Here is a 12858-nt window from a genome sequence, read left to right as displayed (position 1 = left end):
ATATATATATATATATATATATATATATATATACACACACACACATACATACATACATACATACATATACATATACATATACATACACAAACAGACACCCTTCATGGATTACTGCCTTGTCATGGTGAAGGGGCTTGCGTAATTCAATGAAGCTATAAGCTATGCCGTGCAGGGCCACCCAAGATGGAAAGGTCATAGCAGAGAGTTCTGACAAAATGTGATCCACTGGAGAAGGAAATGGCAACCCACTCCAGTATCTTTGCCATGAAAACCCTATGGACAGTACCAAAAGGCAAAACGATATGACGCTGGAAGATGAGCCCCTCAGGTCGGAAGGCGTCCAATATGCTACTGGGGAAGAGCAGAGGGCTAGTACTAGTAGCGCCAGAAAGAATGAAGTGACTGGGCCAAAGCCGAAAGGATGCTCAGCTGTGGATGTGTCTGGTGGGGAAAAGAAAGTCCGATGCTGTAAAGATTTTTTCTCCATAGGAACCTGGAATGTAAGATCCATGAATCAAGGCAACCTGGATGTGGTCAAACAAGAGATGACAAGACTGAACATTGACATCTTAGGTATCAGCGAACTAAAATGGACAGGAATGGGTGAATTTAATTCAGATGACCATCAGGTATACTACTGCGGGCAAGAATCCCTCAGAAGAAATGGAGTAGCCTTAATAGTAAATAAAAGAATAGGAAAAGCAATACTGGGATACAATCCTCAAAATGACAGAATGATCTCAGTTTGAATCCAAGGCAAACCATTCAATATCACAGTAGTCCAAGTCTATGCCCCAACCACCAGTGCTGAAGACGATGAAATTGACTGGTTCTATGAAGCCCTACAGCACCTTATAGAACTAACACCAAAAAATGATGTCCTTATCATCATGGGGGATTAGAATGCTAAAGTAGGAAGCCAAAAGATAACCGGAATAACAGACAAGTTTGGCCTTGGAGTACAAAATGAAGCAGGGCACAGGCTGATAGAATTTTGTCAAGAGAATACGATGGTCATAGCAAACACTCTTTTCCAACAACCCAAGAGACGGCTCTACACATCGACATCACCAGACGGTCAACACAGAAATCAGATTGACTATATGCTCTGCAGCCAAAGATGGAGAAGCTCTATACAGTCAGTAAAAACAAGACCAGGAGCTGACTGTGGCTCAGAACACGAGCTTCTCATTGCAAAGTTTAGACTTAAATTGAAGAAAGTAGGAAAAAACACTAGGCTACTCAGGTATGAATTAAATCATATCCCTGTTGAATATACAGTAGAGGTGACAAATAGATTTAAGGAATTAGATCTGATAGACAGAGTGCCTGAAGAACTATGGACAGAGGTTCGCAACATTGTACAACAGGTAGCACCCAAAACCATCCCAAAGAAAAAGAAATGCAAGAAAGCAAAATGGCTGTCTGAGGAAGCTTTGCAAATAGCTGAGGAAAGGAGGGAAGCGAAAGGCAAGGGAGAAAAAGAAACATACGCCCAATTGAATGCAGAGTTCCAGAAAATAGCTAGAAGAGATAAGAATGCCTTCTTAAATGAACAGTGCAAAGATATAGAAGAAAACAATAGAACAGGGACGACCAGAGATCTCTTCAAGAAAATTGGAGACATGAAGGGAACGTTTCATGCAAAAATGGGCATGATAAAGGACCAAAATGGCAGGGACCTAACAGAGGCAGAAGAGATTAAGAAGAGGTGGCAAAATTACATAGAAGAACTATACAAGAATGAGCTTAACGGCCCTGATAACCACGATGAAGTGGTCACTGACCTCGAGCCAGACATCCTAGAATGTGAAGTGAAGTGGGCCTTAGAAAAACTGAGCAACAACAAAGCTAGTGGAGGTGACAGTATTCCAGCTGAGCTATTCAAAATCTTAAAAGACGATGCAGTAAAAGTGCTACACTCAATTTGCCAGCAAATTTGGAAAACTCAACAGTGGCCACAGGATTGGAAAAGATCAGTTTACATTCCAATTCCAAAGAAAGGCAGTGCCAAAGGATGTTCAAACTATCGCACCATTGCACACATTTCACTTGCTAGTAAAGTTATGCTTAAAATCCTACAAACTAGATTCCAGCAGTATGTAGATTGAGAATTATCAGAAGTGCAGGCAGGATTTCGAAGAGGCAGAGGAACTAGAGATCAAATTGCCAACATACGCTGGATCATGGAGAAAGCTAGGAAGTTCCAGAAAAACATCTAGTTCTGCTTCATTGACTATGCTAAAGCCTTTGATTGTGTGGATCACAACAAACTGTGGCAAGTCCTTAAAGAGATGGGAGTACCAGACCATCTTATTTGTCTCTTGAGAAACCTATATGCGGGTCAAGAAGCAACAGTGAGAACTGGACACGGAACCACTGATTGGTTCAAAATTGGGAATTGAGTCCAGCAAGGCTGTATACTGTCATCCTGCCTATTTAACTTATATGCAGAGCACATCATGAGAAAGGCAGGGCTAGATGAATCAAAAGTTGGAATTAAGATTGCCGGGAGAAATATCAACAACCTAAGATATGCAGATGATACCACTCTAATGGCAGAAGAAGAACTAAAGAGCCTCTTGTTGCGGGTGAAGAAGGAGAGTGCAAAAGTTGGGTTGAAACCTAACATTAAGAAAATCAAGATCATGGCATCCGGCCCTCTCAATTCCTGGCAAATAGATGGGGAAGAAATGGAGGTAGTGACAGATTTTATTTTCCTGGGCTCCAAGATCACTGCAGATGGGGACTGTAGCCAAGAAATTAAAAGACGCTTGCTCCTCGGGAGGAAAGCCATGGCAAATCTAGACAGCACACTAAAAAGCAGAGATATCACCCTGTCAACAAAAGTGCATATAGTCAAGGCTATGGTCTTCCCAGTTGCAACGTATGGCAGTGAAAGTTGGACCATAAGAAAGGCTGAGCGCCAAAGAATTGAGGCCTTTGAACTGTGGTGCTGGAAAAGACTCCTGCGAGTCCCTTGGACTGCAAGGCGATCAAACCGGTCAGTCCTAGAGGAGATCAACCCTGACTGCTCTTTAGAAGGCCAGATCCTGAAGCTAAAACTCAAATACTTTGGCCACCTAATGAGAAGAGAAGAGAAGAGCCTAATGGTGGGAAAGATTGAGGGCAATAGAAGAAGGGGACGACAGAGAATGAGGTGGCTTGATGGAGTCACTGAAGCAGTAGGCTTCAGTGAGCTGAAATGGACTCCAGAAGATGGTAGAGGACAGGAAGGCCTGGAGGAATGTTGTCCATAAGGTTGCAATGGGTCGGACACAATTTCGCATCTAACAACAACAACAATACACATACACACATACACACACACACACATATGCATTTTCATGACACCTTAAATAATGTTAATGCATAAATTAATGTACACATTTGAATAATACTTTTATAATACTACATTCATCAAGACTCACTTGTTGTCTATCATATTTCCAGAGACTTTCCTATATTCTCCAAGTCTTCTTACTTGCTGATTAGATTTGGTAGATTTAGCTGAAAGAGGATAGGGATAATCTGTTGCACTGGCAATTTTGCTAATGTTAATTTAAAAATAGACATTAATCCAGAGTACACAAACATGCACTCACACAAATATATACACAGAGGTTACTGATTACCAGATGTCAGGCAGTTGATAATGAGGGCAATGTTTCTTAAATTAGCTATCAAGGGTTACGTAATAAATATAATGACAATTAACAGTGCATGGGCAAATAGTTTTGCTATATTTGAATAAAGGAAGACAACTAAGATTCAAAGCAATAATTTTTAATGCCAACAAATTCAAGGAAAGAAGATTCAAATATGATGGAATTTTCAATTTTGTCAAACATGTTTACAAAATATAGTATGTTCATCACAGCCTAAAATGAATAGAAATTAGATATTTTTACAATACTTGTTCAGCACCACAATAGAAAAAAAATAGGAAGAACAATCTATAAATTTTCCTTCAATATAGCACGTTCCCACTTTCTGCCTTTCTTATGTATTGTCTGAAAGTAGAATAAATTTAAAAAAGGGTTCAAAAACTTTGCTATGAGTCTTAGTCTCAAGAATTTGAATCTGTTAGGCAAAATTTTATTTATTTTACAAGGATGAAAGATACAGTGCTTGAGGATTTAATGTGAAAGAGATGTGGTATATTTTCAGAAAGAAAAGCAGATCCAAGAAACTGAACACTCCCTGTAACCAGGGGATGTTATGTTAAAGACACAAATGGCATGATTTGATGCTGTGTACAGCTACAAAGCATTTCAAGAAAAATTGTTAAAAATTTCTGGTAATGGAAATGTATTGTATGGTACCTACTTGCACATTGTGAGTCACTGTTTACCAAAATATTAGATTGACAATGTTCTCTGTTTTATATTGCTGCTATAACTACTAGAAACAATGAACTTCACGTGAGAGCCAAGACCAGGAGGAATAAAATATGCTAGCAAGTACCTAGATTAGAAAGCAACATTTTTGTAGATTGTACTTGCTGCTTGTTAACTGGGTGAAAAAGGACAAAAATCTGAATACGCATTAACCTCAAGAGGTTGACAAGAGCATTAAAGAGGATATATTAGTTCTTGCTGAAATGGAACAAAGTATTTTGTAAAGTAACCAGTGAAAATTCTTCATTGTTTTGGATACATTGGCAGAGTTTTGGCAGATTTTGCTGCATTCAGAAGATGCCAGAAATTTTACTTACATTGTACACTTTGGCAAAGAGGAAGCGTTAGAATGATTGTTGACATGTGTTTAGCTTAATTAAAAAACAAACAAACACCCTATCAGCACACTGTCCTTGGGACTGGATAGGCCAACACACCCAAGAGGCATATTCTGATGTGTCTCTCAATTAGTGTTTTTATTAATTGCTCTTGTTTAAAACTATGTGTCAAAACACTTATAGATCTATTGGGATTTAAAGTTAGCATACGGTAATATCTCAAGGAAATAAATAATTATCATATACAGATTACTGATGTTTGTGTCTTGATTATATTTAGCCATGTATCTCAAATACTACATAGTTTTATTTCAGTTAAGGCACCATGTTACATTTTTAGAACTTTGAATTATTGCATGGTACATCAATCAAGAAGGGACGCGGTGGCTCAGTGGGTTAGGATGCTGAGCTTGTCGATCAGAAAATCAGCAGTTTGGCAGGTCGAATCCCGAGTGCCGCGTAACAAAGTGAGTGCCTGTTACTCGTCCCAGCTTCTGCCAACCTAGCAGTTCAAAAGCACGTAAAAAATGCAAGTAGAAAAATAGGGACCACTTCGGTGGGAAGGTAACAGCGTTCCGTGCGCCTTTGGCGTCTAGTCATGCCGGCCACATGACCACGGAGACGTCCTCGGACAAGCACTGGCTCTTCGGCTTTGAAACGGAGATGAGCACCGGCCCCTAGAGTTGGAAACGACTAGCACGCATGTGCGGGGGAACCTTTACCTTTACCTTTACATCAATCAAGAGCTTTACAAAGTAGCTGACAAAATAAAGTTACTGCATTTAGACTAAGTCATTCTGGACTAAAATCTTGATTCAATTAGATATACATTCATAGAATCATAGAAAATATTGCCAGAATCTGGCCATGTAATTCCCATTTTAAAATGTCTACCACAAGGAGATCCACCACTTTTTTGGGCAGATTGTTTTCTGCTTACCAATGAAAGAGAGTATTTGTAGCTCAGGGTAGAAATGAGGAGTCCTTGGTGCTCTCTGAGCTTGCTTGTTTTCTTGCAGACATTTCATTACCCTAAATAGGAACATCATCAGTGCTAGTAAGGAGTGCTGTTTGCTGTCAGTTTATATTCTGATGTATTGCCTGTCTGGGTGGGTGGGGGTGGTCTTAGGGATTCTTTGGTTGGGCTGTTTACTAATGGCTCTGTGGCAGTTTCTTTGCTTAAGAACTCTTATTGTCAGAAAATGTATCCAAATTCTCTGTCTGAATCTACTTTTTAATTTTTTTATCCACTTGTTCTTGCACTAATCTCAGGTTCAACAGTTCTTGCAAAGGACAACATTTTAGATAATTGTAAGACCAATGCTGTAGCTCATTTTAATCATCTGTTTTAAAATCTAAAGATGACAATCTTCTTTAACTATTTATTTCAGGTCTTGGTTTCTAGGCTTATTTTTTCAGAAACTCTCTTCAAAACCCACTTTAGTGTTCCATCTCTCTTTTAAGGCAGGGGTCCCTAACCAGCACCTGGCCCGGCATGCCAGAAATAAGGCTGCACAAACAAGCGAAGTCCCATCCATGGGATGCAGGCAGCATGCAAAACCACATCTCCTCTGATACTTGGAAAATCCTTTTTCCATGGAACTGGTCCCTGGTGCCCAAAAGGTTGGGAGCTGCTGTTTTAAGGCATAGTGGTGAGACCTGAACATGATATCCCAAGTGCAATCTAGCCAGCTTATTGTATATTGGAAGTATTAGCTTCTATTGACTGGATGAAATGCTCCTATTAATGCAGCCCAACATTGTGTTGGTCCTTTTTTCATTCATGTTGAGCATGTGATCTGCTGGTATTCCTGGTTCTTTCTCACATGCCATCAAATCAGATTCTTCAGTCATATTCCTATGATTTTTATTTTTCCTACCCAGATGCTAAACTTTATAATTGTTATTTATCATCATCCTACAGGATTTTGACCTATGTTCAAATCTGTTCAGGTTCTATTGAATTATGATGCTGATACATTGAATTAGTTAATCCATCCAGAATAACAATTATGTGCCATCAAGTTTTAGCAACCACATGGATGCTTGGAATGAAATAATGCAGTGTCAATTTGCTTTCAGAAATGGTGATGGAAAGCTGATTGATGTAGATCAGGGGTGTCAAACTGCTGGCCCACGGGCTGGTTGCATCATGCAGAGATCGCACTCATCCCACATCATGTGACATGGCAAGTTTGACACCTGTGATGTAGATGGTTCACATGCTTCTGAGCTCCAACAGCCAGTAGCCAGAGGAGGCAGTGAGGATGTTTAGCTGTTGTTTAGTCATATCAGGAAACTATAGCTTAGCAACATCTGGAATGCCACATATTTGTTATCTTTGTTACATCTGTGTTCTTTGACAGTAAGTTTCATTGAACCCATTAGGATTTACTACTGAATGCACAAACCTGGAATTGTATAATTAGGTGTTTTTTAGCTCTGGTTGCTAATCCCTTTTGGCAGGGAGAGAAAAGAAAAGATAAGGCTACTGCACCTTTAAGAGCTGTGTGATACAAAGTATTATGGCAGATGTTGCTTCTACCAATGAGACACATTTTCTGCTTTACAATACCAATTGGGAATAAGCAGGCTGATCATCTTCTAATTAACCATGCAGACCATTATTGACTAACTGTACTATTAAAAGGTTTTTTTTAAAATATATATAATTATATGCAGGAGAGTGGTCAGCTACATGGTTTGCATGTAGCTTTTCTATCTTGCAGTTTTACATTTTCAAAATGAGAACAACAGAGACTTATAGGTGTTTTGTATAAGTGGCTCCCATATCAAATAGAATAGCATACTTAAATAGCATATCTTTGTAGAAAGTATGGATTGCATCAGAGGATTGTAATATTGAGACAGCACAATTAATCCAAATGTACTTTAATGAAATTAGTACAACATTTAAAGACTTTTTTATTCTACCCTGTCCCCACCAAAAAGAGAACCAGTCCCATCCCTTGAGTCCATGGAATGTTGAAAATCCCTGCCTGAATTTTAGTTGAGCTAACATATATGCTTGAACATCAAATACAAGGCATTACCAAAGGCAATATATGCAAACGTGGCAAGATATATGAATTGGTTTGCATGTTTGAAGTCAAGTAATTGAGTAAAGTTATTTAAATAGAAAGAGAGACCATCCAGTAATTTAAGCAGTGGCTACTTGCATTTTTTTAGACTGTTGTGTTTCTTGTATTGCATAGGAGATATTGGAAAATATATAGAAAAATGCATAACTAAATACTGCATTGTGAAGTAAATAGTGATCCTTTTCCAAAATCTATAAACAGTAATTTTTCTCTCTCTTCCCCCCTTCCTAACCAACACTTACTATTTTTACTGGCATCAAAAATTGTCATTGGATTTTGCCCCTTTCACAGTCCTTTAAGTTTTCTTTTTCTTTCTTTTTCAATACCTAGATAAACTTGCAGAAATGCCTTAAAGGTTTGTTGATGGTGACTATTTAGACTGTAATAATCTACTGCCAGATAATCCATTTTTATTAATTTATAGGAAGTAGTTCCGTGCAAGCCCATAATAAATATAGAGTCATTGTATAATTTTAAAAATGGCAATATATCTACTTGCTAGCCATCTGAATCCCTTTGCTATTATCTCAAAGTAAATAGTTGAAATCAAATATTGCTTTTGGGTGTATACCACAATATCATGTCATAAAAAAGCAATTTAAATACTATATGCAGGTATAATGGGTGCAAAGTGTATTGCTGGTAAACTATTTGAAAGAAATAAGTTGTCTGCATTCTTCTGGCCTGTTAGTCATACCAAAATTGCATACAATGATAAGATGCAATGTCATATGGTTGAAAAACAAAGATGGTCATTTATATCATCATGCAATAAACATAATCAAGCTATACTGAATTGATGCATGGTTTGATACCGTTTAAATTCTGAGTTTAAAAAGTATGTTGCTACATAGACCTACCTTAATATTGTTTACTAGCTGAGTTATCTGTTCATTAATTTTGACTGCACTGGATTTTCAGAATGGAGAAGAAATAATTGTATCTTACTGCAGAAGATCTGTTTGCGTAGTTTGGGGTTTTGTCTTTTTTAAACATATTGCTTGTCTGCAGAGTGAGCTGTGTGGAGCCAAACTGAGAGTAGTTGTGGATTCCAATTTGAACTGAACTATGTGAATTAGTTGTTCAAGCTGATTCCAGACTTGGAATTTTGTTCAGCTAAAAACAGGTACATGTGTTATCTTTGATCTAGCATTTGCCAGGAAGAATTGTGCAAAATTTCCAAAATACAAAGTATCTAAATCAGGATGGACCCAGCTACTGGTTCATATTAAACTATAGGACTCTTGTTTTACTGGTGTCTTTATATGAGTTAGGATGGCCCCTTTCCATCTATTTATCACTGTGAAAGTAGTTCTTCCTCCTTGCCTTAGGACATAAGAGATCAATGATTTAAATTATGAATATATTTTATCTCTCTTTTTTGTTATTACAGATCTTTGGTTCCACATCTATATAATACTTTGAATGAAGTATTCCTAGAACATAGGCAGATGAAATGATGGAACATTTCTCCCTAGCCTTTGTTCAATTCAGACTCTGACTGAATTATTTTTTTAAAAAAACCCTTCATATTGCTTTTAGTTGGTATAGGCTAGGCACTACAGTCTATTAAATCATTTTATTAGTAACCGGAATGCAGTCATCCACTTTTTTTCTAAGCTGCATTGATGCAAAGCAGTTGAGGTTCATGATGCATGCTAATTTATTGACTCGCTTTCCTACACTTGAATTGCATATTTTTTTCCTATGAAATACAGTTAAGCTGCTTTCTATGTAAAGACAACCTTGCATCAGATTCAATATGGAACAATTTAAGAGATAATGCCTTTGTGTCCAATAATACAAAGAAATTTGCATGATCAATAATAATAAAACACATGGTTCCTTTTCACCATGTTAACCTTGTGCATCATAGATCAAATGTTTCTATCTTGGTCTTTTTACTTCTCTCACCAAGAGCTAACAATTCAGGAAATTGTTCATATTTTTTATTTAACTGTAGTTAAACAGCATAATCTAATAACTAATAAAATAAGCCAGCAATTCAGATAATTTCAAAATCATTAACCATAGTGCAAACATTCCTGCAGGATAATCTTGATTTGTGTAAATTATGACAGAGACAAAATATGATTTATATAAAAACAGCAAGTAACTTGCATTATGATATTCCACAAACCCTTTCAGTTTTAAGAAGGACAGGAAGGAAAATATGAGTTTATTGAAAATTAACACTTTATTCTGGCAGATTTCATCCTGCATACGTGGGAACTCTGTAATGATGGAGTTGCACTGTACATAAACCTTTCTCAGTTTGAAATTACGCCAAGCCACATGCTCAAAGCAAAGAGTACAAGAGTAATATCAGCTGTATATTAATTATGGCTTCTGAAGCTTTGCCTAATTACATTCCCTCTCGTAAGATGACACAAATATTTATGAGTAGGACATTTTATTCTCACTGTAATCGGTGACATAAATAGGTAACACCTTTATAAAGAGTTAATAAAAATATGTAAACACCGGATAGAGTGCAAAATATTGAGCAGTGAGCAGTAAAACATTCCAATGTTTATTGTATTAATTGAATATTCATGAGATGCCAATTTAAATTACAGTTCACAACTGTTGCTGTGTCTAATGAATAATTTAAACAAGTGTGGCCAAAGAGATTTCAACGCTGCATTAGCAAACTGCAACGGATTAGCAACAGAGAATTTATAATTAGCTTTGTATATCCTATAATAAATTCATTGGAAAGATGGTTTTAATTATCCCACATGTTAATTTGGAATAGTGCATTAATTTTAAACTAAAAAGTAACCCTTTGCTGCCAGGTTATTTTTTTTTTAACTACTCTACTGAATTTCCTTTGTGTTTTAATTGGAATTCAGCATTTTTTGAAGAATGATCTTTGAATTTTGAGATAGCAAATGTTTATGCAATTTACTAGCTATATTGAGTTTGTAATCAGTTACTCTAATTCACACTTTTTGGCTGTCAATATTACACAGACACACACAGACACAGACACTTATTGTACATAATTGGTCGGGCCTTTTCCTCCTCATTTTTCTCCTTTTCCAATATTTTCTCTTGTAATATTTTAATTCTTCCCTGCTTATTTTTTACTGTATATCTGTGAAATTATGTTTAAATATTTCACTGATATTATCCTTTTCAACCCTTCTTTTCTTCTCCATATTTTCCTTTATCCTATTCCTCCAACCTGTTTTTTTCTTTTTGTCTTTGTTTAACTGGAAGCCTGTGAAAAGATGTTTTTCCCCCTCTTATTATTTAAAGAAATCATCATATGAAAAGCAAAGTAGTGAGCATGCACTACTAGTTTGGATTCAGAGTTAGCTGCTATTTACAGTATCTCTAAAACAGAAATGCCTTTCAGACATTTTTACTAATGTACAGACTTCAAGATACAACATTGGGAACAGTTGGAATATTCCTCTTTATCCATTGATGCCTTTCATTATACTCAGTCCATACAAATATGGAATGGGGAGGGGGAAGACAGTACTACTACTTTCCCTAAACCTAATTAAACTGCATTCTACCACTTTTTTTCCTAAGCAAATTTTATATGCTTCCAGATCAGACCTGGGTCCAGATTTCTTTCTCTTTCACTGTTCCATTCTTTCACTATGCATGCATACGTTCCCTAATTTGAAATTAGCATTCACTCATTAGCAAATATGTAATGAAAGTCCAATGACAACAAATACAATTGCTGTAGAATGCTACAACTTTTTCCTAATCCTATCCTAATTGATAGGATACGGTGAACAATTGATAGGAAATGGGGAACAATATGATGACTTACAAGGAAGTACTTAGAGGTTGTAGCATGTATTAAAAAGTATGAACACAATAATTTGCATGCGACTGAATTTGTGAGATTGCTGGCAACTGACAAAATATGGAATTATAATGAAATATTTAAAACTTCAAAATAAAATAAATAAGATACAAACAGAATATAAAGACCCAAAGGCCCTCTGGAACAGCACCTTCTTTGACATTTTCTGGGAGTGCTGTCATCAGTCTTGGAGATAGACAAATCTCCAGTTGGAAGTCTTAGTGCAGTGCGTGATATAAGCCAACACCATAGTGGATGATCAGTGTCAGTATTCCTAATCCATTTATTGATGAGCATGTTGTGCTTGTGATTTGAAATGTAAGAGGACTTTATGGTAAAGAGCATAAATAAATGTTGTGACATGACATGATGTGATGTGACAAGAAGGATGGAAGGTCATGTGTTTTTGAATACATCAGAATAAAAGTTGTCTGATCTTCCAGAGTGGAGCTAAGGTACACATGGAAGTGAAGATATGCATTTAATAAGTCAAAGAGCAAAATGTATATTAGAGAGTAGGAGCTGTTTTTGTTCTGATTTCTATAGGTACATTGTAATATAGATTGCTGATAGCTGAAAGTTGTGTTTAGTATCCAAGAAAATGTGATATGTTAGAAGAATATAGAAAAAGGTAGGGCTGCATGTGTGGATGACAAACTGACGAAATGTTAAAAATATAGATGCAGCTTGTTTTCAGAATGGTTGTGTGACTTCTGTATTGCATTTAAAGACTGGATCTATACCTCAGGAATGGAAGAATGCTGTTATTGTTCCCTTGTGCAACTAGTGTCAAAACAAATTGTGTAACTAGTGTCAAAACAAAAACTACAGAGGAATTAGTTTATTCAATATGCCTGGAAGGTATTTAGTAGTGAGCAAAACAAAGGAAGCATAGTGTGGCTTTTTGCTGACCAGTTATCTACTAGATTTTTGGTCTCCAGCAGAAAATTTACTTTTTATTCATTTATTTTTTCTTTTTAGCTTTATTAAATAAAAAAGAAGAATAAAGAAAAAATAAAAAATGAAAGAAAAAAAACCCATACAACAACCTCTTGGGTGACAACTTGAATGGTTTCTGGTGGAACTTAAAACTTAAATATATTGTAAGGTGCTGTGAGTAGTATGGATTTCAAAGTAAATGAATCATAGACCAAATTAGTTCCTATTGATAGTGACAATGGATGAAA

The sequence above is a fragment of the Vipera berus genome, assembly GCF_964194415.1.
Source record: "Vipera berus genome assembly, chromosome: 3".
NCBI classification, from domain to species: Eukaryota; Metazoa; Chordata; class Lepidosauria; order Squamata; family Viperidae; genus Vipera; species Vipera berus.
Note: the sequence above shows the minus strand (reverse complement) of the source record.